The sequence below is a fragment of the Giraffa tippelskirchi genome, chromosome 8, assembly GCF_054371585.1.
Source record: "Giraffa tippelskirchi isolate mGirTip1 chromosome 8, T2T-mGirTip1v1.2.pri, whole genome shotgun sequence".
Lineage (NCBI taxonomy): Eukaryota > Metazoa > Chordata > Mammalia > Artiodactyla > Giraffidae > Giraffa > Giraffa tippelskirchi.
In genome coordinates, this window is record NC_137282.1 from 159,843,887 (window position 1) to 159,865,598 (window position 21,712).

Genomic DNA, 21,712 nt, shown 5'->3' on the forward strand with positions numbered 1-21,712 from the left:
ACTGGAGATAGTAGTCTGGTATAAACCTGTCTTAGAGACAGCAGGCTGGCAGCCAGGGCTGACTACTGCAGATAATGGATTGGTTTCCTGGGCTGGTTGCTGTAGTTCTGTTTTCCTTTATGCTCTGGACGTCATCCACTGGTATTTACCAGCTCTCTGTCCATATACATGAAATAAGAACTGGCTTCTGGATTCCTGGTTGGCACTAAGAGTAAGGTCTGTTTGACAAACACACAAGCGTTTGGGATGAAAAGGTGCAGGAGTTGCATGAGCGTGGACATGTGCAAGGTCAAGGTCGGCCAGGTGCTCACAAGGGTGCTCAGCTGTTGGGGCTGGAGCGGGGCGGAAGTCCAGGCTGCTGCCCTGAGGGACTGAATCCTCTGGAGAAAAGGACACCTATTCAAGGTTCAGGGTGTGGGTGGGACATCCCTGAACGTGTCCTATACAGCATGTTGGCCTCTACATTCCTTTGATAGATAGTCGTGCGGACACCATCTCAATAAAATGCCTGGCTTCTCTCAGATGGGAGCCAGGAGCAGAATCCCTTATAGAAGCTATTAGGAATAAAGCATGAGAAGCAAAGAGACTTAAAATTTTATTTTGGGGGTAATTCCCCAGAGAGCCAATGGTTAAGGCTGTGCTTCCAATGTAGGGGACACAGGTTCAATCCTTGGTCAGGGAACTAAGATCCGACATACTACACCACATGGCCCAAAAATAAAAAATAAATTAAATTTCAAAGATTATTTTTTTATATAAAGTTCGGATGTGCAGCATTTCAGTTTAACATCTGCCTGTACTACGGAATGCTCACCACCGCAGAGACTCTGCTCTGATGAGACAGACGTGACCCTCATGTCACTTTAATAAAAAAGAGACTTGTCTCTTCTCAACCCTCCCCTGGATTCTAGAAGCCTTGACTGGAAAGGCGAATCTTTTTCCTTCCCCCCTTGACCAGTATCAGGTGTCCTACTCAGGTAGTTGGGTAAAATAGTCAAAATATTTTTATAAAGGCTATAAACGGTTTTACAATATACTTACTCTTTATGAGGGAGGCCGACGTATTGGGAGTTTTCACAGCTGTGACAGACACACAGCAGAACGGCCAGCGTTTCTTATGGAGTTTTGCTAAAATGCATTAATCCTACTCACAAAGCCAAGTGTAAAATTTTAGTGGCTTCTGAAACTGTCACCTTTTTTTTATGTTCGTCGTCTGAAGCTCTCTGGAAAGCAATGGAATCTGACACAGCCAAACATATTTGCTTCTGTGAACCGTGTTCACGAGGTTGCATTCATTACTGACACAGGGAAGATGACCAGGGGAATGGGAGTATAAATATCACCTTTTAAATAATTGTAGCACAAAATACAACAGTACTATGAATGTTTTGAAAAACTTTTTCACTTAACCTGAAAGTCTTTTTGCCCAATTAAATGGTATCTTTTCACACAGAAAAGTTCAACAACTGAAAACTTGAAAAAATTAATGGAAGATAAGGATATCCAGTTTATAAAAAGGCAAGAATGAAAATAAAATGAACAGGGACACATCAACCCTTTTTTTTTTTTGCAGGATCAGAGAGTAAGTTTAAATTATTAGCATTCTCTTTAATAGCCAATAGCAAATAAACAGAGTTTAATGATCTTAATGATATAATGATATAAATTCTTTTGAATTAACAGTGTGCTAGAAAATTATAAGGATATTCTCATTAGACTCCCACAACCAATATTGAGAGATGACTACAATTTGGCAGATGTTCTTTTTTTTTATTGAAATACAGTTAATTTACAATTTGTGTTAGTTTCAAGTGCACAGCAAAGTGATTCATTATCTGTCTATCCTCTTTTCCATTATATGTGTCTGTGTGTGTGAACTCAGTCGTGCCTGACTATCTGCGACCCCATGGACTGTAGCCCGCCAGGCTCCTCTGTCCACAGAATTCCCCAGGCAAGAATATTAGCGTGGGTTGCCACTTTTTTCTCCAGGGATCTTCCATCCCCTGCATTGGCAAGTGAGTTCTTTACCACCGAGCCACCTGGGAAGCCCCTTTTCCATTATAGATTATTACAAAATATTGAGCGTAGCTCCCTGTGCTCTCCAGTAGGTTAAGGAGGGAGGGAAGACGGAAGTGTTTATATCAATGTGTTTCCTACATAAACCCTTCTCTCTTTCAGGTGCCATTTCTGTTCAGACATACCTAATAACCCTGCAGTCAGATTCCAGTGCATATAAACTGCTCCTATTAGAACCGAATGTGCCTGCTTCCCCAAAGTCAGTAGGACAGCAACCCTTCTTCTTAGCTCAGTAACCCGGCGGTCATCCTTAGATTGACACCCGACTCTGCCCTGTGCTCCGCTGGAAACTCCCTGAGCCCTCTCTCGGCATCTGTCCCAGAACAAGGACACCCCCTCAGAGGACTGTTTGTTGTTGTTGTTCAATCAGTCAGTCATGGCTGACTCTCTGCGACCCCATGGACCGTAGCTCACCAGGCTCCTCTGTCCATGGGATCCTCCAGCCAAGAACACTGGAGTGGGTTGTCCATTTCCTCCTCCAGGGGATCTTCCGGATCTAGGGATTGAACCTGCGTCTCCTGCATTGGCAGGCGGGTTCTTTACCACTGAGCCACAAGGAAAGCCCCCAGAGAGCCATTAGCGTATATTTAAATGAGACAAGTAGGTAAAATTCTGGCACATAAAGGGCAGTTCATTTTTTTCTCCACATTGATTTTCTCATTTTATTTGGGCATCTGAGATCAGAATCCAGCAGCCCTGGTTGGGTAGATTCTGCATAGCTACCAGCACCCAGTCACACAAATTAATGATCATTTTTCCTCTAGAGGAGCCCAGGGTTTAAAAGCTTTGATATTTTTGATCATTGACGACTCCAAAATAGGAAGTTACATTCTCAGGCAAATCCATTCCCACGGAGATGCGGGGTCACGGAGCTCGGAAAGGAAACCCTGCTCAGGGCTGTAGACTTAGAAACCCACTTCTCCTCCAGCCTTGGTGTGTCCCCCCATCCTTCCTCCCCTACTCCTCTCTCCACGTCAGGACAAAGGCGACCCAGGCACAGTTGGACAGACACAAGCCTCTGAAAGAGCTGGTCAGCATTCTGCTTTTTCTTCCAGTAAAAGCAGAAATATTGCCCGAGGTGAGGATAAGAGCAAAGAGCCATGGGGGCACGAAAGAGGCTGTTCATGTGACTTCCAGGGCTCCAAGGGTAGCTTCTGCAACCTCGCCCCTCTCCTGCAGGTCCTGCCTCCTCCCTGGCTTTATTTACAGTGGCTGCCATCAAAGCAAAGGATGACAAGGGGTTTTCGGCAGTTTGGGAGGTGGGGAGGGGGCAGGAAAGTAGGAGGGAGAGAGAGGAGAGGTAGTAACAATGGAGAGAAAAAGAGTTAAAATTGCATAAAACCAGAGAGGGGGGATCTCTACCAGGAAACCATAGGACTGAGGGCCATGAAGGCTCCAGAGAAAAGCTCGACGTTAATCTGAGCAGATGAGGTTCACCTGGTGCCCTTTCCAAACTCTGTGTGTGGGGTTATCGTCCATGGAATGAGCTCGGCAAGGCAGAAAGACCGAGGGCTGGAAGGAACCGTGATCACAGGTCACTAAACACTGGCGTCAGTCTCTCTGACATTTGCACACCTGGGAGCAGGCTTCTTTAAAGATGGAAGAAGTGTGGGGTGAAATCTATCAGCTTCCACCCTGAGACTGCCTTCCTCCCACCCTCTCCTGGAAGGGGGCGCAGACGCAAGCTCAGGCAGAGCCCCTCTGGTTCACCTGAGGCTGACTTCATTTGCAGACTCTCCCAAGGACTTGATATGCATAGGAGTCCCGGCAGACAGAGGCAGCAAACCATCTCACTTGGATTCTGAGTGAGTGGACCCTGAAGGGAAAGGGACTCGAAGTTGTCAACTCAACACCGAGCTCAGCCAGAGACTCACAAGCCTCCAGGAACCCTGGCCAAGACCCTGTGTCACCTTTTGAAGTCTGACTTGACCCAGCAGAGTCAAATCTTCCCCCTTCTGTGTCCCCACACCCTGTAGTTCATACCCGCATTATATCATGGTGGTGGTTTAGTCACTAAGTCGAGTCTGACTCTTTGCTACCCCATGGACTGTAGCCTACCAGGCTCCTCTGTCCATGGGATTCCCCAGGCAAGAATACTGGAGCAGGTTGCCATTTCCTTCTCCAGGGGATCTTCCCAAACCAGGAGTCAAACCCAAATTTCCTGCATTGGCAGGCAGATTCTTTACTGCTGAGCCATCAGGGAAGCCCCTATTACATCATACATCATGTTTATTAGAATCTGTACACATACATCTCTGTCTGCCCAATACACTATGAGCCTCTCAAAGGCAAGGAGCCAGCCTCGTTCAGTGTTTTATACCTCTAGAGTTTAACATGGTGCCTGATATGTAATAGATACTCAGCCAATGTTCAGTGTGTAAATGGATTAAATTTAACAAATTCTAAAAGAGAGAATCTCCCTCAATTGGTCCCCACCGACACCAAAAGTGATAGGTGTGAAGAAACCAGTAATTAATCCACTTTCACATTTCCACCTTACGATTTGTGTTATACTTACTTAAGGCTTCCAACATAATTTAACTGCAAGGTAAACTGCAAATATCAACAATTTTTCAAAACAGATAGTAAATTTTTTCACTTAAATTTATTCTTGCTGCTCCCCAAAGCATCTGGGATTTCTAGAACTTTAATCAAGAATCCCAGGGTGGGGAGATGGATGAAATGAATGAGGAAGATTAAAAGGTACAAACTTCCAGTTACAAAATGAGTAAGCCACAGCATGTTATGTTCAGCATAAGAAATACAGTCAATAACTTTGTAATCACTTTGTATGACAGATGGTAACATGATTTATCATGCTGATTATTTTGTAATACGTAGAAAGTATTGAATCACTATGTTGTACACATGAAACTAATATAATGTCAATTATACTTCAATTTTTAAAAATGTCAAAGATAATTTTCAGGTACAATAGTCTCTACTAATTTTCTAAAAGGCTGGTCTTTAAACTACAGAGTCTGGGTCCCACCCCAATCTCACTGCCTTAGAGTTGACAAGAGAATGACTTAGGAATCCATACGCTTTTTGAAAGACCAACCGGCAGAGCCATTGTTAGGATCAGAGGCAAAGCTATAAGAAAGTGATAATGTGCTGGAAAAGTGTCATTCTTACGATGAATTCTGTCTCAGTTCTAATCATCCATCTTATTCAGAAATGTACCTTTGGGGGCTTCCCTGGTGGTCCAGTGGTTAAGATTCTGAGCTTCCAGTGCAAGGGGCATTGGTTTGATCCCTGGTCCAGGAATTGAGATCCAGACAGCTATGCGGTTCAACCAAAAAAAAAAAAGAAAAGGAATACAACTTCTTCTGTTTCCAAGAGAGCATAATCTCTCCAAGCTGAGAATAAATATTTAGTGCCTAGCAATACAGCCAGGAATTCCCCCACAAAACTTGCAAATGCAATGGTTTCCCAGTAGGGTGAGTTTCAACCCAAGAGTCCAAAGACCAATAAGTGGGGTTGTAAATCTCATTAATATAGAAAGAGGACAGAAGAAGCAGACCAGTGAGAGGCCTTGCCCTTCTAGAACCTTCCCAAGGCCTCAAGAGCACCACCTGCCCAGCTGAGAAGTGAAGGGCCAACTCTGCAGTGGTGGAAAGCGCAGCCATCTGTGCACTGCAGACGTGGGACAAAGGGCAGAGGTTCTTCCTCTGTTCACACACTGGTCATCTGTGACACATTCTAACTGGGAATTACCCAATTGAGTTATTTCACTTGGTCTGGTTGGGGAACATGTAAAACAAGGTGCTCATCCTTCTCCCCTTTGGCTTCAGCTGAGCTGTAGATAAACTGTGGATACGCTGGGAGCAGTCCCTCCGTCTTTCGTTCTCCATGCAGTTCTCCAAAGTCCATTTCGGTTGCTTGTTCCTAGGTCTGCCTGACCTCTGAAGGTGAGTGCGTTTTTCTGTACTGGCGCCAAGTGTTTCAGTTCTGAGAAAGCTGTTTTCCTGGAACAGAGCTGCACCAGCAGCTGGAGGGACTCTGAGCACAGCTAGGGTGACATCGCACAGGACAGACGTCACAGGCAGGGATAAACTTCACTGCAGACGGAGATTCTCACAAGGTTAGCTTGTGAGGAATAATTTTATAGCCACTAGGTTTGCCAGATACAGCAAATAAAAATATGGGACACTCAGTGAAATTTGAATTTCTGATAAACTTGTAATTATTTAGCTTGAGTATGCTCCAAGCAATATTTGGTATACAGAATTTTGCTGAAATTATTCATCAGCTACCAGATTTTAACTGAGTCCTGGATTTTATCCAGACAACCTCAATAGTAACAGTGAGCTCTATTTCTTTCCCTGGTGGCTCTCAGCCTTGGCTGCCCATAAGTAGCATCTGAAGAAATTTGAAAAAATCTTGATGCCAGACCAGTGAAACAGAATCCTTATAAGTGGGATCCAGGAGACTTCTGTGTTTTTAAAACTTCCATGGAATCACAAACCTCAGCCAAAGTTGACAACTTCTTTCAGACTTTTATTTTTTTAGCTAAAGAAGGATAGACCATCACTGCTGATAGTTGTTTCTTTCAAGCTTTCTTGAATAGGGACAAAGTCTGAGCTCCTCATCGAAGTCCATATTACCAGGAAGCTGTGAGCTATGATCTCTTCAATAAGCAAGCACTAACTGAGTGCCGTGCACAGACTAGAGAAGCAGAAATGGACAAGACACAGCTCCTGCCATCCTAGACTTTTATCAGAAACCTTCCCAGAAAAAGCTCTTTCTTTTCAAGGAAGAGCTGAGTAAAGGAGTTCAGAGTGGAATCTGAAGATGTAGAATGATGTCCCCAAGTATTTGTGGGCACGTTTCATTGGAAGCAGGAGAACTTAGTTGCTTGGCATGTGGGATCTTAGTTCCCAACCAGGGATCAAATCTGCATCTCCTATGTTTCAAGGTGGATTCTTAACCACTGGACCACCTGGGAAATCCTCAGTTCTACTCAAGTTTCAATGCCACATTCACCAGTAACTTTTTTTTGCCTAACACTTTAGCCTAAAATTAGCCTAACATTTAGCCTGTCTATTTCACCAAGAATCATGAAAATGAAAGTGTTCCTAGAAATTACACATCCTAGTTCAACCCTTTTATTGTATAAAGGAGGATGTTGGACCCCAAAGAGGTGAGAGGGTTCCCCTGACACCTACCTCAGAATAATCTGGTAACCAAGCCAACACCAACCGTATGGTTCCCGATTCCCTCCCAAATGAACGTTTTGGCTTCAGTGTAAATAGGTTGAATGAGGTATTTCCTAAGAGCAGAGTGAGAGAGATGGCAAGAAGGTATTGGATTCCTGAAACAGGCAGAGAGTCACAGAGAGAAAATGAGTAGACCCAATTCACAAATTCTGCCTCGGGCTAGACCTTTCTGCATTTAATATATGATCATAATAATAATAGATTTGCTCAGTCGTTCTTTTCTTCCAAGGGACTAAATTCGCCAGTTCTTTCCGATGGTCAGATAGGAATGACATCTGGGGGCAATGACATTCTATATACATCCCGCCCTTGACGTCCCAGGGTGCATCTTCCCTGAGGGTTATAATTCTTTAGCTGACTTCTGGTCTACTCCTGGTTCTCACACCAATGACTTACACCCAAGAGTGTATATCTATTATAATTGCTACCTGAAGAGAATAAGAATTACAGATAAGTAATTTTCTTTTTCTAACCTAACCCCCTGGAGGCATTTTAGCAGCTAATGCGGGTGGTGACAGGCATTTCTGCTATAATTTATACAATTCCATTTTTCTTGATCACGGGTTTAGTTCTCTTACGTCGCTCGCTTGAAATGGAAGCCAGATTGTTTTTGTCACTGCTTCGACACTTGTAGTCTCTTCAGCAAAGTGCTTAAAATGTCCACACAATCATGAGAAATTTAGATTAGCATCATCTCGAAAATACTGCTAAGTCGCTTCAGTCGTGTCCGACTCTGTGCGACCCCGTAGATGGCAGCTCACCAGGCTCCGCCGTCCCTGGGATTCTCCAGGCAAGAACACTGGAGTGGATTGCCGTTTCCTTCTCCAGTGCATGAAAGGGAAAAGTGAAAGTGAAGTCGCTCAGTCGTGTCCGACTCTTAGCGACCCCGTGGACTGTAGCCCACCAGGCTCCTCCGTCCATGGGATTTTCCAGGCAAGAGGACTGGAGTGGGGTGCCATTACCTTCTCCGTCTCGAAAATAGCTTCCCTCTAATTACTTGGAAATCCTCTGAAAACAATTTATAAGGCACGAATTTAGGTGCTTCAGTGGGACACCATATTTTCAATACTTAAGAGTACATGAGAAAAATTAATAAGTGGGCCTAAAGGTCCACTTATAAACAGCTATTTACCTTGGCAAAGAAATTGGTGATTAAGAACGTATATTTAATATGTATGGTGCAACATAGAAGAAAATTTAGGGAATGCCTGGTGTGGGCTTGAATAATTCATCTTTGTGGTTCTCATATCTAACACAATGCTAGGTGCATGGAGAGATGTCAGTAAATATTGATAACTTGCATTTAATATAGTTCAGTGGTCATCAAGTAAAGTAGTATTCTGATCACACCCTTAACTTCCCCATCCATTCCTTCAAAGCCAATTCATTTCAGCCAGCCTGACAAATCCAAGACAAGCTAGTACTCTCCATTCAAGTCTAGACCATGATCATCTGAGATCTAGAATTGTGGGCGGCAGCACCATTAATGGGTCATGAGATCAGTTTAGTAGTTCACCCAACAGGATTTTGTTGGAGTGGAATGCAATGTTATAGAACAGAATGGAACAGATTGCATCTCACTGTGGTAAGAGAAAGCACTGTTTTGTACAATTCTGTTTCCCTGGATACATGGGAGCTAGGTTGTGTTGTAACAGTATTTCTTCCTGTAGTTCAAAACACGTTTGAGAGCCACTGTAGTAAGTTGAAGGGAGGCTCCCAAAAAGATATGGTCACACCCTAGTCCCCAGAACCTGTGAACTGTTACATTATTTGGAGAAAGGATCTTTGCAGATGTAATAAAGTTGAGGATATCAGGATGAAGATATCATTCTGGATTACACAGGTGGGTTCAAATTCCAATGACAACTGTCCCTATAAGAAAAAGTGGGACTTCCCTGGAGGTCTGGGCTTCCCTGATAGCTCAGTTGGTAAAGAATCCGCCTGCAATGCAGGAGACCCTGGTTCGATTCCTGGGTCAGGAAGATCTGCTGGAGCAGGGATAGACTACCTACTCCAGTATTCTTGGGCTTCCCTTGTGACTCAGCTGGTAAAGAATCCGCCCGCAATGCGGGAGACCTGAGTTCAATCCCTGGGTTGGGAAGATCCCCTGGAGAAAGGAAAGGCTATCAACTCCAGTATTCTGGCCTAGAGAATTCCATGGACTATATATAGTCCATGGGGTCACAAAAAGTTGGACATGACTGAGTAACTTTCAATTTCACTTTCTGTGGCGGTCCAGTGGTTAAGACTTCTAGCTTCCAGTGCAAGGGTCTCGTGTTCGATCCCAGGTTGGGGAACTAATAGCCCACATGCCATGTGGCACAGTCAAAAAAAAAAAAAAAAAGAGAGGGAAAGGCAAAGGGAAATTTGAGACAGAATCAAGAGGAGGAGGCAATGTGACCATGTAGCCAGAGGCTGGAGTGGTCTGGCCACAGGTCAATGAACACCTGGAGCCACTAGAAGGGGAAGGAATGGATTCTCCCTGAGGACTGTAGGGAGCAGACCTCTCCTGCTACATCAATTTCAGACTTGCAGCCTCCAGAACAGTGATAGAATAATACCTATTGTTTTAAGCTACCCAGTTAGTGATAAATTGTTAACAGCAGCCACAGAAAACTAATACAGCCCTTGATCTAAAACTTGCAAAGTCCTAGGTTTTTCAGCAACTCTAGAATCAGCTTAGTTTGCTCCTGGTCTACACAGAAACTGCAAAGTTACCCAAAGAATTAAGTTTATTCTTTGATTCACCGACTCAATGGACATGAGTTTGAGTAGGCTCCAGGAGCTGGTGATGGACAGGGAAGCCTGGCGTGCTATAGTCCACGGGGTCGCAAAGAGTTGGACACGACTGAGCAACTGAACTGAACTGAACCCAAAACTCATCAACATTTTTTTTGCAACCATAGCCCTTTTAAAAAAAAATTAATTTCCCTTTTTTACTTTTTGAATTTGGGGTTTATTTCTGGCTTCACTGGATCTTCGTTGCTGCCCTCAGGCTTCCTCTAGCTGCAGCATGGGCTCTGGGTCCCAGCTCAGCGCTTGTGGTGCACCAGCTTAGATGCTCCGAAGCACAAGGAATCTTCTTGAACCAGGGATCAAACCTGTGTCCTCTGCACCGGCAGGCGGATTCTTATCCTCTGCACCACCAGGGAAGTCCTAAAACCGTGGTCTTTAAGAGAAACATAAAAATTCAAGGCCCCACAAACTGTCATAGGCCTAGGATGGGAAAAATAACTGTATACCAGCTCCAGTCACCAAAGCCAAGTAAAGACAACCCTCAGCCCGTTCCTTTCAGACAAGGAAATTTCATTAAGCTTAACTTTCTGTACAATAAGTATTTTGTTTAATTTTCCTAATATAAATTTATAATAATAGCTATGCTTTTTCATCCTTAAAGAATGGATTAGAAAATCACTATTTTCAACTTCTCCCTAATCACTAGAGTCAGCCAAAAAAGGAACTTGGCAAGATGGCTCCTTTGATAACAATATAATTCTTCTCCTGATACTCTTTCCAAGATCGGCCAAAAGAAGGGTTATTTCTAGAAATATCTGGATATCAGTCACCATAAGGCATGCTATCTAGTGCTGGCCTCATCCATGGGCCCTTAGCAACTGTCAGATATCCAAGCTCCATGGCATACACTTTAATTGGACCATAATAAAACAGAAATTCTAGGTGTTTATGATGAACCCATTGCACCATTAGTATCAGCAGTAAGTAGTGCTATGAATTGCCAAGGACCTACCATAGTTGTGGGCTTCCCCGGTGGCTCAAATGGTAAAGAATCTGCCTGCCAATGTAGGAGACGCAGGTTCAATCCCTGGGTCGGGAAGATCCCCTGGAGAAGGGAATGGCAACCCACTCCAATACCCTTGCCTGGAGAATCCCATGAACAGAGGAGCCTGGAAGGCTACAGTCCATGGGATCAAAAGCAGTTGGACATGACTGAGTGACTAACACTTTCACGTTCAGTTTTCTTCACCATTTGGCTCTTCTCCAGCTTAACATAAGGACTGCAGTGCATATCGTTTTAAGGAGCCAGCACCTATGTGAAAAACACAGGAGGCGGGACTTCCTGGTGATCCAAGGGCTAAGACTCTGTACTCCCAATGCAGGGGACCTGGGCTCAATCCCTGGTCAGGAAACTAGATCCTACATGCCACAACTAAGACCCAGCGCAGCCAAATAAATATTAAAAAAAAAAAAAAGAAAAAAACAGGAAGCCAGATAGTCCATATCTCATTCACTCACATAGTCGTTACTGTCTTTAAATCTTCATGATAATGACTCTGCACTAGTTAGGACACCTAGACAACACTGTGTTCATAGTAGTCACTCCATAAAAGCATCAAACTTATACATTTTGAGATGGTACTACAAACTAGATATTAGGATAATTATCAAGGGGTAAAAAACAGAAGGAGACGTAAGAGTAATTACGACAAAGCCATCAAACCGTTTATTATATTTCTGACCAGCATGCTCTTTATCCCTTATATCTCAAGAAAAATTGAGATAAACAAGATTTTCAAATCGGCAGGGCCTCCCCTAATAATATGTTGGTTAAGCTTGAAAGCCTCTCACCAACCATAATCCCTGCCTCCCCTCTCAGGCCTCAGAGAGACTAACCACGCTTCATCGAGGAAATGTCACCACTGAGGCACTGTTCTCTTCATCCTTGTGACACTGTCTGTAAGAGTGATTTGTGTACATTAGGGGGACTGTAAAGATGACACGAGAAACCCTTAGGAATGAACTAAGACAAAGAGAAGGAGAGAGGCCTGGTAACAGGCAAGGATTAGGAGGGGCAAGGGGCTGTCACTGTGATTCATGAGGAGGCCACCTTCTCAGGTGGCAGATAGGAAGGTAACTATTTTTCAAATGGCTTCCCAGGTGGCTCAGTGGTAAAGAACCCACTTGCCAATGCAGGAGAAGCCGGAGACCAGCGTTCGATCCCTGGTCAGGGGAGATCCCCAACCCAGGAGGGAGGAAATGGCAACCCACTGCAATATTCTTGCCCGGAAAATTCCTTAGACAGAGAAGACTGGTGGTCTACAGTCCATGGGGTCGCAAAGAGTCAGACAAGACTGAGCGCACACACATTTTTTAAATTAAAACTCCTTGAATTTTTAGGCAAATAGTAGAAGAGAGAACAGTGCAAACTTATGGGAACAGATAATCCTAAATTTGAAGACTGTACCCTGGATTAGAGAGGGCTTACCAGGTGGCACAGTGGTAAAGAGTCTGCCTGAAAGTGCAGGAGAAACAAGAGCCTTGGGTTCAGTCCTTGGGTTTGGGAAGATCCCCTGGAGAAGGAAATGGCAACCCAGTACAGTATTCTTGCTGGAGAATTCCATGGACAGAGGTGCCTGGCGGGCTACAGTCCATGGGGTCCCAAAGAGTTGGACATGATTCAGAAACTGAGTATGCATGCACCCTGAATTTGAAGATTGAAAATGACCTCTGAACTTGAACAGGTGAATTCATTTCTCTAATGCTCACTTTTCCTTTCTGGGAATGAAGTCAACCAAGCTTCAGGTTGTTATAATTATTCATTGAGCCAATGTCTGGAATATGCTCAGCACAGTCACTTGATAGAGCATTCTATAAATGCAACCCTGTTCTCAGATGCCCTGCTCTCACTGTATCCTATAGGCATCTAGGAAAAGTCGTATCACTAACTGTTCTTTAGACACAAATTAGCACATTTCTTCAGCAAGGACAAAATGGCTTCAGTTCAGTTCAGTCAGTCGCTCAGTCCTGTCTGACTCTTTGCGACCCCATAGACTGCAGCATGCCAGGCTTTCCTGTCCATCACCAACTCCCAGAGCCTGCTCAAACTTATGTCCATAAAATCGGTGATGCCATCCAACCATCTCATCCTCTGTCATCCCCTTCTCTTCCCACCTACAATCTTTCCCATCATCAGGGTCTTTTCCAATGAGTCAGTTCTTCGAATCAGGTGGCCAAAGTATTGGAGCTTCAGCTTCAGCATCAGTCCTTCCAATGAATATTCAGGACTGATTTCCTTTAGGACGGACTAGTTGGATCTCCTTGCAGTCCAACAGACTCTCAAGAGTCTCCTCCAACACCACAGTTCAAAAGCATCAATTCCTCAGCGCTCAGCTTTCTTTATAGTCCAGCTCTCACACCCATACATGACTACTGAAAAACCATAGCTTTGACTAGACAGACCCTTGTTGACAAAGTAATGTCTCTGCTTTTTAATATGACGTTTAGTTTGGTCATAACTTTTCTTCCAAGGACCAAGCGTCTTTTAATTTCATGGCTGCAATCACCATCTGCAGTGATTTTGGAGCCCCCCAAAATAAAGTCTCTCACTATTTCCACTGTTTCCCCATCTATTTGCCATGAAGTGATGGGACCAGATGCCATGATCTTAGTTTTCTGAATGTTGAGCTTTAAGCCAACTTTTTCACTCTCCTCTTTCACGTTCATCAAGAGGCCCTTTAGTTCCTCTTCGCTTTCTGCCGTAAGTGTGGTGTCATCTGCATATCTGAGGTTATTGATATTTCTCCCGGCAATCTTGATCCCAGCTTGTGCTTCTTCCAGCCCAGCATTTCTCATGATGTACTCTCCATATAAGTTAAAATAAGCAGGATGACAATGTACAGCCTTGATCTACTTCTTTCCCTGTTTGGAATCAGTCTGTTGTTCCATGTTCAGTTCTTACTGTTGCTTCTTGACCTGCAAACAGATTTCTCAGGAGGCAGGTCAGGTGGTCTGGTATTCCCATCTCTTGAAGAATGTTCCACAGTTTGTTGTGATCCACACAGTCAAAGGCTTTGGCATAATCAATAAAGCAGAAGTAGATATTTTGATGGAACTCTCTTGCTTTTTTGATGATCCAACGGATGTTGGCAATTTGATCTCTGGTTCCTCTGCCTTTTCTACATCCACCTTGAACATCTGGAAGTTCCTGGTTCATGTACTGTTGAAGCCTGGCTTGGAGAATTTTGAGCATTACTTTACCAGCGTGTGAGATGAGTACAATTGTGCAGTAGTTTCAACATTCTTTGGCATTGCCTTTCTTTGGGATTGGAATGAAAACTGACCTTTTCCAGTCCTGTGGCCACTGCTGAGTTTTTCAAATTTGCTGGCATATTCAGTGTAGCACTTTCACATCGTCTTTTAGGATTTGAAACAGCTCAGCTGGAATTCCATCACCTCCACTAGCTTTGTTCGTAGTGATGCTTCCTAAGGCCCGCTTGACTTCACATTCCAGGTTGTCCGGCTCTAGATAAGTGATCACACCATCATAGTTATCTGGGTCACAAAGATCTTTTTTGTATAATTCTTCTGTGTGTTCTTGCCACTTCTTCTTAATATCTTCTGCTTTTGTTAAGCCCATAGCATTTCTGTCCTTGATTGTGCCTATCTTTGCATGAAATGTTCCCTTGGTATCTTTAATTTTCTTGAAGAGATCTCTAGTCTTTCCCATTCTATTATTTTCCTCTATTTCTTTGCATTGATCACTGAGGAAAATTTTCTCATCTCTCCTTGCTATTCTTTGGAACTCTGCATTCAAATGGGTATATCTCTCCTTTTCATCTTTGCCTTTGGCTTCTCAGCTATTTGTAAGGCCTTCTCAGACAACCATTTTTCTTTTTTGCATTTCTTTTCCTTGGGGAAGGTCTTGATCACTGCCTCCCGTACAGTGTCACAAACCTCCATCCAGTTCTTCAGGCACTCAGTCTATCAGATCTAATCTCTTGAATATGTTTCTCACTTCACTGTATAATCATAAGGGATTTGATTTAGGTCATACCTGAATGGTCTAGTTGTTTTTCCTACTTTCTTCAATTTAAGTCTGAATTTGGCAATAAGGAGTTCATGATCTGAGCCATAGTCAGCTCCCGGTCCTGTTTTTGCTGACTATATAGAGCTTCTCCACTTTTGGCGGCAAAGAATATAATCAATCTGATTACAAAATAGCTTAAATCATATTTTCTCCAGCCCGGCTGACACTGCCACCAGCATCCTGAGCAAAGAGCTCTGACACTGTCCCTCTTCTGCTCAATAGAGCTTCAGAGACCACTCACCCCCGACCTTCCCGTCCACCCCTCCTCACTGCATTAGAACTTCACTCAAGGGACTTCCCTGGTGGTCCAGTGGCTAGGAATCTGTGCTCCCCAATGCAAGGATTCCAGAGTCAGTCCCTGATCAGGGAACTAAGATCCCACACACCACAACTAAGACCAGCACAGCCAAATAAATGAATAAGTATTTTTAAAAAAATCTTATTCAAGACAACATGGCAGAGACAAGATTAAGATGGAGGAGTAGAAGGACGTGGCCTCATCTTCTGCCAAAAAACCAAAATCGCATCCAGCTGTTGAATCCAACCAGGAAGACAGTGGAACCCCCCCCAAAAAAAAAGAAATCCCACATCCAATGACAAAGGAGAAGCCACAACAAAATGGTAGAAGGGGAACAATTACGATAAAATCAAATCCTATGGCCACCAGGTGGGCAACTCACAGACTGGAGAACAAGAATACCAAAGAAGTTCTCGCACTGCTATAAAGATTCTAGGCCCCACATCAGGCTCCCCAGCCTGGAGATCCGGCCAAGGGACTGGGAATCCCCAGGGAATCTGACTTTGAAGGCCAGTGGGATTTGATTACAGAACTTCCATGGGACTAGGGGAAACAGAGACTCTTGGAGGGCACAAACAAAATCTTGTGCATACCAGGACCCAGGGGGAGGGAGCAGTGACCCCCACAGAAGACTAAGCCAGACTGACCTGTGAGTGTTTGAGGGTCTCCTGCAGAGGCGTGGGTCAGCAGTGGCCTGCCACGGGGACGGGGCACTGGCAGCAGCAGTCCCGGGAGACGTGTCTCAACATAAGCCCTCTTGGAGGTCTTAGTTGAAAAGCAGAGACATTAATTTGCCAACAAAGGTCCATCTAGTCAAGGCTATGGTTTTTCCAGTAATCATGTATGGATGTGAGAGTTGGACCATAAAGAAGGCTGAGTGCCAAAAAATTGATGCTTTTGAACTGTGATGTTAGAGAAGACTCTTGAGAGTCACTTGGACAGCAAGGAGATCCAACAAGTCCATCCTAAAGGAGATCAGTCCTGAATATTCATTGGAAGGACTGATGCTGAAGCTGAAACTCCAATCCCTGGGCCACCTAATGCGAAGAACTGACTCATTAGAAAGACTCTGATGCTGGGAAAGATTGAAGTTGGGAGGAGATAGGGATGACAGAGGATGAGATGGTTGGATGGCATCACCAACTGGATGGACATGAGTTTGAGTAAACTCCAGGAGTTGGTGAGGGACAGGGAGGCCTGGTGTGCTGCAGTCCATGGGGTTGCAAAGAGTTGGACACGACTGAGCGACTGAACTGAACTGGGAGGTCACCAATAGCCCACCTATATAAGCCTGTAGACTCCAGGACCCGGTGCCTCAGGCCAAACATCTAACAAGGAGGGAGCACAGCCCCACCCTTCAGCAGACAATTGGATTAAAGTTTTACTGAGCACGGCCCTGCCCTCTTCCCATCAGGAAGCTTGCACAAGCCTCTTATCCTCATCCACCGGAGGGCAGACAGAAGAAATAAGAAAACATGGCAGCCTGGAGAAAAGTGTGTACTTAAAGGTCCACAGGACCTGGGCTTAAATTCAAGTCCTGCCGCTTAGTAAGCGGTGGTCTCCAGCAAGTTCCTTAATTTCTCTCTGTCCCAGTTTCCCCTTCTGTAGAAAAGGAATAACAACACTCTACAAAAAAAAGAAAATCACATTTAATCGGGGACAGCTACTTTAGGGATTGAAAACTAGGACATTCTCAAAGGAACTATCAGTGCCTAGCACAAAGCAGGCACTCTATGGGACCTTCCCGGCGGTCCAGTGGCTAAGAGTCCACGCTCCAAGTGCTGGGGGCCAGGGTTTGATTCCTGGTCAAGGATCTGGGTCCCACATGCTGCACTAAAGATCCCGCATGCCACAACTAAGACTGGCTGCTGCCAAATAGGTATTAACTACATTTTTTAAAAAACTAAGCAGGAACTAGATAAATTTTAATAACTTCCACCTTCACTCCGCACCACCCCTCCTTCCATCCCGCTTCCCACTCAGACCAAGGGCTCCCTTCAAGGCTCTCATCCCTCTCCTTGGCTTGGCTTGCATGGTGCCCTCTGCCTGGAGTGCCCTTTTCCATTCCTAAAGATCCAAATCTTGCCCATTCTTCAAAGTTCAAGTTAAACACCATCTTTCCCGAAAAGCCTTGTCTCTGGACACAAGAAACGATCGCCTGCCCTCTGAGCTACCTGGTCTTGGCCTTCTGGAAACCCTTCGCATCAAGTTTATAATCATGGCTCTCACTTCAATCACCCCAAGTGAATTCTCTAAGGGTGAAGTATCCATCTGCATCTTGCTCCTGGCACAGCTCAAGAGCTTGAAAAATACTTGTTGAATGAATGAATCAATAACAAAGAATGTGCATTGTAAGAAAAACCTATATGAACTATCTATGCTCAATTAATAAATGAGAAAATTCCCTGAAGCAAAGATTTGCCTTCCATTTTACTCTGTGTGTGTAATTAAAAGGATCTGCATGTGCTTACAAGGAAGTTTAAGGAGTTTCCCAATGTCTGCCTTCAACCTTCTCAATATTTTGTGGCCCCTCATTTCCTGTAAAATAGCAAGTGAAATTAACTGTGCTCCTTTTCAGCTCTTGACAGCACTGGGGCTCTGTGTAAGAGAAATCAGAGCAATCAGTTACGTCATTAATTCAACGGTGGGAAATGTCAAAATATCACCTGTCTTTGCATACACTTGTGGACTGACTGAATTTTTCTCTACTAATTTGTTCAGCAGTCATATAAACAACACTTCAAATGCAACTAAAATACCCAGTTTTCTGAAAATTTATTTCTATGATCTCTTTAAATTGTGTGGGGTTTTTTAAGTTTAAAACATCTTCAATATTTAAAATACTAATAAATGTGATTATATTAAAGACGTGAATCAAAAAATTATAACGCTTCTTGAATTCCCTGGAGTCCAGTGTTTAGCAGTCTGGGCTTTCACTGCCAAGAGCCCGGGTTCAATCCCTGGTCCAGGAATTAAGATCCCACAAGCCACATGGGTCAGCTAAAAAAAAACACACACACACACACACAAACTTTTCCTTTGTGACATCCAAAGACTGAGAAACTGAGCCCATCAGCTAAATTCAACATTCAGCTGTTGAAAGGCGCGACCAAGGAGCTTGTTCAACTGGAACCAAACTCTTCTACTCCATCATGTTGTCCTGAGCGTGAATGGTACACTCCCAGCTAAGGTCAAGGCAGAGAGTAAGTCTCATTATATGTAAAGCTGGCTTCCCAGGTGGCTCAGAGGTAAAGAATCTGCCTGCCTGTAGGAGACGCAAGGTCAATCCCTGAGTCCTTAAGAGGAAACAGCAACCCACTCCAGTATTCTTGCCTAGAAAATCCTACGGACAGAGGAGCCTGGTGGGCTACAGTCCATGGGGTCACAAAAAGTCGGACACAACTTAGCCATTGAAAAACAACAACAACAACCATACACAGACCAGCATCTCTCTGTTCCAGAATACGCTTCTTGTCAGCTCTTCCTAGGACATAATCAGACCAACATTTAATATACTTGTAACAATAGCAAAGCACTTCCAGGTTATGATGCAAAAAGTGTAAGTCAGAAACCATTCCAGCTTTATTTATTATGCTGTCATTTACTGTCCTGTGGTAAAGGCCGAAGGATAATAATTCCCTTTGCTACCGGGATTGTAGCAGCATGTCTTTCTTATGCAGATTTCCTATTTCAAAGATGCTTCACCAGATTCTCTTGTTACACGTTGTTATTCATCTGGTCTTCCCACTGTCTGAGATCTCACATGAAGAGAAGTGAGTTTAACCCAAAACATCGTGCTTCTACCTTGTGATCTCTTCTGGAGTCTGCCCGAGATATAATTGAAATAGAGTGCTTTTTTATGTGAATCTGTTTACATCTATGTCCTTCACTACAAACATTTTTAAACTTACTTGTGTTGTTCAGATGCTGACAGCAGTGCCATGCCAGACCATATTGAGACAAAAGGAAAAATCTGTAACACTGATCCTGTCTTCAAAACTTTGTTCATCATAGATATTTTGTATTAATTTTAAAAATATATTGTCTTAGAATATTATTTATCTTAATTACTGAGTGTTTTGGCAGCTGCTTACGGTTTGTAGCTAAGGAAAATGACTTACCTCAACCTGGTCCCAGTACAAAAACAAAATGTTAACGGCGCGTAATGGAATCTCCTTAAGAAAAAATTCAAGACTAAAAAGCATAGCTTATTGATTCTGCCATTCAGAATTGTGTTCTACCCACTGTATTCATTTCCTAAGGCTGCCATTACAAAGTACTACAAACTGCAGAGTTTAAAAACAAGAGAAATGGGGACTTCCCTGGTGGTCCAGTGGTTAAGAATCCACCTGCCATTGCAGGGGACACACTTTCCAGCCCTAGTCTGGGAAGATTCCACACACCGAGAAGCAACTAAGCCACAACTCTGGAGCCCGTGCTCCGCGACAAGAGAAGCCACCACAGTGAGAAGGCCAAGCACCACAGCTAGAGAGTAGCCCGCACACAGCAAGGGAGACCCAGCGCCACCAAAAATAAATTAATTTAAAAAAACAAAACAGAACCATGTGGTCTCACAGTCCTAGAGACCGGAAGTCTGAAAGCAAGGAGTCCGCATCGCCTGGCTCTCTCTGAAGGATTCCTGGGGTGAGTCCTTTGTCTTCCTGGCTTGCAGCCGCCTCGCTTCCCTTTCTGTCCATCATCACCTGGCCTTCTCCCTCTGTGCCCTCCCGACGTCTCCTTAGAAAGACCCCAGAGTAACAAGGTCCTACCCTTCTCCAGGATGACCTCAACTGGCTGAGGCCTTGGGGGTTAAGACTTCAACACACTTTTTTTGGAGAAGGCAGTTCAACTTCTAATACCCACCAGAGCAGGTGATAACTGTTATTTAAATACTCGGCCTGCCAGGTTGTCAAGCCGCTTGTGTGGGGGTGTGACCCCATGTTGGTGACCGAGGAAGGTCTCCCTGGCCACCCGGTGGCCCCGCCCCCTGTCAGTCACTCAGGGCCCTCCCATCGGGCCCCGCCTACTCACACGCCCCGCCTCCTCTGCCCTGACCTGCTGTGTGTTAGCAGCGGTCCTCTCTCACTCTGTCCTTACCCCCAGCACAGCTTCCTGACCTCCTGCCTCCTCCCAGTTCAACTCCACATCCAACTGCCCGGGGGATGAAGAGCCTGTGGTCTTCATAGGCCGTCATCCTTCGACCAGTTCCATCTGTTCACAGTGAATCTGAGCCTCCTAATTTTGCTAAAGTTGGGTTGTGGAGACCTCATGTGAGATTCTCACGCCTCATATCCACCTTCTGGAGGCTTATTTTCCTCCCTCCATGGAGAAAACTTCCAAAACTCCAGAGGTGAGCTACCATCAGACTTCACGAGGAGGAAAAGCAAGAGGACAAAGACTTGGAAAGCCAGCATTTATCGACCCCACACCCCGGCTCTCCATTCTTCCTGGACAGCCATCATCACCTTTGAACAGTAAACCATTTGCTTAATCACTTTGCTTCTCCCTGACTGCTGGTAATGAAATGCTGCACTCTCTAAAATAATTTCCTGACTATTTGCTAAGATTCATCTCTGACATTTCATTAAATATGATCATTTAACTGTACAAGTACAAATGCATTTTTAATTTAGCTTACCGCAGATATTACAGATGTGGGGAAATGAATTCACGTTGCTCTAGGACAAATATATCATTCACATATGCAAGCGACAAAAGAACAAATTATTAAAAATTACTGAAACTTCCATGAAGATTTATATTTAACTTTCCCATTTTCAACCTTCACGTCACTGGGAAAACATATGGCATGTCACCCTGTCAGCCATGATTCTGTGAAGAATGTGGGCGGCATTCTGAACGGCTCTCAATCACCAACAGCCTTGTCTCTGTCACTGACACACTGAGGCAGGAAAGAGATGCAGACGATTTCAAGAGCGAACTTATGAGGTTGGCAGTCTTACCACTAAAGCAGTCGCTAATTTGCCTTCCCTACAAAAACAAAACAGCAACAGGAAGTACGTCTTCTATGCCATGTGCTATAAATCCAATCAGAATAAATGCAGAAGTTTTATTGAATAGGAAAGTGCTCACATGTGAACTGACACTCCTGAGTGTCTTCTTGGGATCGATTGTCATTGAATTCAAAGCTGACTGAGGAAAGAACAAGCTTGGTCTGGGGCCTTGAGCTATAAAATCTAGAACTTAACAAGTCATGAGCTAACAATTACAATCTCATAGGATGTCAAGTGTTTCCAAAGAATGTACCTTTATTACTATGGAAAGAAATAGGAT

General features: G+C 44.1%; 1 long non-coding RNA gene across 1 annotated transcript; it reads right to left on the minus strand.

Moving 5' to 3' along the window:
* Positions 1 to 18,976: 18,976 nt before the first annotated feature.
* LOC145518751 (uncharacterized) lies at positions 18,977 to 20,363 on the minus strand. Its single transcript, XR_014063260.1, has 2 exons — positions 20,282 to 20,363; positions 18,977 to 19,242 (listed from the first exon to the last, which is right to left on the minus strand). It is a non-coding gene; the product is annotated as an uncharacterized LOC145518751 (long non-coding RNA).
* Positions 20,364 to 21,712: the final 1,349 nt, after the last annotated feature.